This window comes from Pecten maximus, chromosome 13, assembly GCF_902652985.1.
Source record: "Pecten maximus chromosome 13, xPecMax1.1, whole genome shotgun sequence".
Lineage (NCBI taxonomy): Eukaryota > Metazoa > Mollusca > Bivalvia > Pectinida > Pectinidae > Pecten > Pecten maximus.
Window position 1 is genome coordinate 33,936,348 of NC_047027.1, and position 6,000 is coordinate 33,942,347.

A 6,000-nucleotide genomic window follows, 5' to 3' on the forward strand; every position below is an offset into this window, starting at 1 on the left:
TGGGATGATGTGTATCGCATGTATATATAAATACACCGACTGACTGTTTACATAAACGCAAAGGAGTGTAAACAATTACCTTTTATAGTGGAAATACCAGGAGGGACGGAAATCTGAGGACTTCTGCGAACTAGTTTTACTATGACATAAACCTTATTTTATGAACGCCCACCACATAGAAAGCCCGGTGATAATGTTTGAAGTGATGTTATTGATTATCATCAAAGACAATGAATTACGCAAAAGGAGTAGTGTTGTTCCAGGTAAAAGAAGTTACTGACGTCAGGCCAGTTCTAAGCAGGTTAATGATTTCATGAATCGAAAAAGATAATAAAATGCGTTATATTTGTTCATTATGATTAATACAATTAGTTTCTGATGGTGTGTGTTCCATCCATTTTAATATCTTTGTTGATATATATTTATTACAACGTTATTTTAAGACATGCTAAACATCATAAGCGTTACAAATTACACTCAATCGCTCTGAAGTAAAATGACCATTCCTAGATTGTAATATTCCTGTTTCCCCCACCTATACTATGCAGATGTCGCTGTTCATTCATTCGATAAATAAGGGCTAATGTCATATACCAAAGATATCTCTATTAATGTACAGTATCGATAGAAGCGAAATAGAACACATTGAAACCATTAAATCAGGTTATATTTACTTGTGCAATATGTAAACAATGTTTGATAACCATCTATATACTAGGTGGAGCCGTTCTTACCACCAGGTGCTCGTTATGAGAACGTGATATTGCCAGGATGTCACAAATTATAAAAGAATTAGTGTATTGAATGCATTTTAATGAAATTGTTTACTTTTAATTGTGTTATCAAATATTTACAAATGCTTCATCAAGAAATTTCGTCCTAGGTCAATATTTGTTTCAGGTTAATAAACCCATGTATCAACCTACTATTAATATTTTACATTGAATATATCATGCAACTGTATAATATAAAACCTGGCAATGCAATTTGATGCTGTAGGTCATTACATCAAAGCCTTGATATTGACAAGCCTTGATATTGACAAGCCTTGATATTGACAGGCATTGATATTGACAAGCCTGGATATTGACAGGCCTTGATATTGGCAGGCCTTGATATTGACAAGCCTTGATATTGACAAGCCTTGATATTGACAAGCCTTGATATTGACAGGCCTTGATATTAACAAGCCTTGATATTGACAGGCCTTGATATTGACAGGCCTTGATATTGACAAGCCACGATATTGACAAGCCTTGATATTGACAGGCATTGATATTGACAAGCCTTGATATTGACAAGCCTTGATATTGACAGGCATTGATATTGACAGGCATTGATATTGACAAGCCTTGATATTGACAAGCCTTGATATTGACAGGCCTTGATATTGACAAGCCACGATATTGACAAGCCTTGATATTGACAGGCCTGATATTGACAGGCCTTGATATTGACAGGCATTGATATTGACAAGTCTTGATATTGACAGGCCTTGATATTGACAGGCCTTGATATTGACAAGCCACGATATTGACAAGCCTTGATATTGACAAACCTTGATATTGACAGGCCTTGATATTGAAAGGCCTTTATATTGACAAGTCTTGATATTGACAGGCCTTGATATTGACAGGCCTTGATATTGACAGGCCTTAATATTGACCGCCTTGATGTTGACAGGCCTTGATATTTACAGGCCTTGATATTGACCGCCTTGATGTTGACAAGTGTTCGTATCTAATTATAAACAAACAATGCATCATATAAACAAAGAGGGGAAATCATGTGACTTATAATAATTGCACATTGTTTGGGTCAAATATTACACTGCCGTGACTCAAACTTCCGTTTATAATACGACAATTGCATATTTATGTCTCTTATGACGGAAATGTTAAACAGAATGAACTCGTCTATGTCGTTGTGAACATGATTGTAGCAAGCACTTTAATATCCATTGTTGTATATTACTGAATGACGCCGGCGGGCGGCTGGGAAACTCCTTCAGACCGATACTCAAATATACTGCAATGCCAGATATTACCAATGAAGTCTAGAGAGAGTAATAAATGATTACAAATTAGAGAAAAAAATTCTAAAATTAATAGTGATTGATAGAACCCCCCTCCCCCCCCCCCCCCAAAAAAAGCAAAAAACTTAAGCAGATAACTTTACTAGTATTCCACGCTCACCTTGAAGCGACGGTCTTCGGCGACAAATCCTCTCATGGCAACCCTCGCGAATCTCAGTTAAAATTGGTACACACATAACGTTATGCTGTGAAGAGTAGGGATGTAGTTGAGTAAAGTAGGACAAACAGTCACTGCTCTTTGTTCGCATATAGATAATTCGATTAATTAAATTATTCCCCTATTGTATATCTTTATTTGTTTAAGATATTGGTGTCGTTATACCTACAGTATATAATCTATGTTTAAAATAACAAATTATATATGGAAATAACAAACAAATAAAAAATAAAAAAACAAAAAAAAAAAAAAAAAAAAAACCCAAAACCCCCCAAAACCCAACAAGCAACAGAAGAACTTAAACAAATAATTTGACTAGTGTTTAACGCACACCTTCAAGGGACGATTATCGGCACACAATCATTTGAGAGAAATCCTCGTAAATCACATTGGAAATTGTATAATTGTTTTGTATATATCGAAATAATCAAATATATCACCTGAATACTAAGGGGCTACGACAGCGACATTAAACAAATTTACTTCCAAACCCCTTTGGCTTGACTAGACTTAATTCATTGCGTTTTGTTAATGATACATTGCAATGATAAAAAAACGACCATCTCTCGAACAAACTGATATAAAATATCATCTACGCTGTTGTAGGCAGACATCCGTATACCTATCATAGACCGATTACCATTGTACATCCAAGGTGTAACACTACCGTTGTTTACCTATAAGCAGTACCGAACAATCCAATGATCAGATGAGGTGAATGCGAGCCGTGCGGAAGCAGAGAAAAATGACTGCTAAGGAAATGAGTTGATAGTTTAGCATAAGTATTTAAAAAGGAGTTCAGTCGGGGAATAGCGACCATTTTGAACATGCATATAGGGACAGTTTTACCTGTAATAATTTTCGGCTGTTCTTGTACAGGTAAGTGAAATCTGAATAAGTGTTCTTCCGCAGTGACAATTTTACCTGCCATCGTTTTAGGCTGTTCTCGTACAGGTTAGTGAAATCTGAATCATTGTTATTCTGGAGTGACAATTTACATATCACAATTGTCGGCTGTTCTTGTACAGGTAAGTGAAATATTAAGCATACTTATTCCGGAGTGACAGTTTTACCTGTCATAATGGTCGCCTGTTCCTGTTCAGGTAAATGCTATCTCTGTTATTGTAATTCCATGTGTTTTGCAATTTCGTCAATGTATTTTTGCATACTAAATACCCCTGTGTCACGTGTAAATGTTTCTGGTGATAACAAAATATATACAGACAGTATTGGCGTTATTTTCATACGGTACTGCTATATATGACAAAGTAATGTATGCTATTTTTACGTATAAACAGCAAATGTATACCCATGTTTCCCTTCTCATTGTTATTCAACAGACGTGCTTTCTTTATTTTACATGTTATTATTGTTTATCAGTTACAGTTTTATCGATAATTCCTATTATTATCATGATTATGACAGTGTACAACGACAAATTTGGAATTTTCCTCGTCATTTTATTTGAATTATGACTTTATCATGATTTATTTATACATTTTATATAATTCTTATCTATCAACATCGATTGTTGCATGTTAAATTTCATAGTTCATCCCCAAGGATGGATGTGTTGTGTAGTGAGGAAACACGCTATCTAAGAAAATCATTAGTACCCATTAATGTACAAGGATGTGCTATAATCTATATTTTCTTTGTCTACAGGTCTCCGGGAAGATTATTATAGAGCAGATGAAAGATACAGCGGCGTTTTACCCGTGTCTGATATACTCTGGACCAAACCTGGGAACCTACTTCGCTGTGGAATCGAATGCTTCAATGATGCAGACTGTGAATCTATCTTCTATGGCAATGGCCAATGTCACGGATACATCCGTAAACTCCACGACATGGTGACCACAACAGCTGCTATTGGAATAAAGTATTACGAATCGGCAGGTATGACACCGTCATATAGTCAAATATTATACAAATATTGTTTATATGAAGTTTTATAGCACACACATGTAAACATGTTATCATTCAATTGTTAGAATTCATGAGGTAATATTTTGCTGTTGTCCTACTTAGAGCTTGTCTTTAAGTATTACATTACGCCCATTTGGTTTGGTTTTTTAACGCCCTATTAACAGCCAGTGTCATTTAATGACGTGCCAGGTTTTGGAGGTGGAGGAAAGCCACCGGCCTACAGTCAGTACTTGACATCTGCCCCACGTAGGTTTCGAACTCGCAACCCAGAGGTGGAGGGCTAGTGATAAAAGTGTTGGGACACCTTAACCACACGGCCACCGCTGTAAACAAGTATTCACAGTTGCTTACGTAAATTTAGATTTTCGCCGAGTAATCATTTGACGCTATGTCTTACTAACCCGTAAAAGCAAAATAAAAATCTCGGCGGAAATTACCAACTATATTTTAACATACTGCATATTTACTACACGATGGGATTTAAACCGAGCTGCTTAAAAACATCAGAGAATATCCACATATTAACAAAACCGTACTTCTTACTCAAAATAAACAAAACAAATGCAATAAACAAACACTAAGTATAGATTTTCAAGGAGGCCATTGAGAAAATTCAAGTAGAGAATAGTCGCATGCAGACCGGTAAACCATAAAAGTGCATAGGAACAATGTTAATAATGTAAACATGCGTGGTATTATCATTATATATTATCAATAAAATCATTTAACAGATCAAAGTCATTTGTTACCTTTTGTTTTATTTCTTTTTTTTCAAATTTTTTTACGCACAAAAAAAAGTTTTTGATAAATACACTATACACCGTCAAGCCGCCATTTGTATACGACCGCGAAGATTTTAGAATTTTAAAATTGCAGCTTGAAAACGCAAGCAAACAGACAAACAAACATAGTTTGAACTTATTCATGTAATGTATACAGGCATTTGTCAGCTACTAAAACAGTTCGAATTTTAGACAATAAGCGAGGAACGCGGTCCAAATGATCCGGGATATCGAGATAGACTGAAACATTAGTAACGGGCGGAACACAGGGACCCGTAAACTTAACATTCAATTGAGTTGTCTGTTTACTTTATCACCCAAACGTATGCAAAGCAAGACGATAACACGTGTCCCTGTGATACGGTATAATTTTATGTGTTTTCATTTATATGTCGGGTCTCAAAATTTCGTCTATTCAATTATTGAACAGTTGAATGATCATGTACGTTTAAATAAAATATACCATGCATGGAATGATATCACGATACCCGTTCTGCTGTTTAGCTAGTTTAGGCTGTAAGGGAAAATATTGTTAAAGCAAAAAAAAAAAAAAAAAATAATAATAATAATAAAAAAAACCCGAAAAAAAAGATGTTCTTTCCGTGTTAATTCCTTTTCCTTCGTTTTCATTTTAATCAAACTGTTCCTACAAAGCCGCCAGATTCAACCTTAATCTGTAAAAACAGATTGAAAATAATCGTGGATTACCGTCATATGACTGGTATTTTGAACCCTTTCAATTTAACAGAAAGGGAACAGAAATGTGACCATTTGTATATAAAGACACAATAATCTGTCGAGAGCTCTGATATATGTAACTCATCCCGCTTTTCGTCATGGTCATTTAAGGATTGAATAAAGTTATGTTGAGGTGTTTAGGGGAATAAACCTCAACATAACTCTATTCAATCATTATATTTATATATTTTTTGATATTTTGGTATAATATTTTTGCCCTTGACAAATAGGGACTTATGCAAGTCTACCACGGAACTTACCGAAATGTACGTCATCACTCTTTGTCTAACATATGGTTA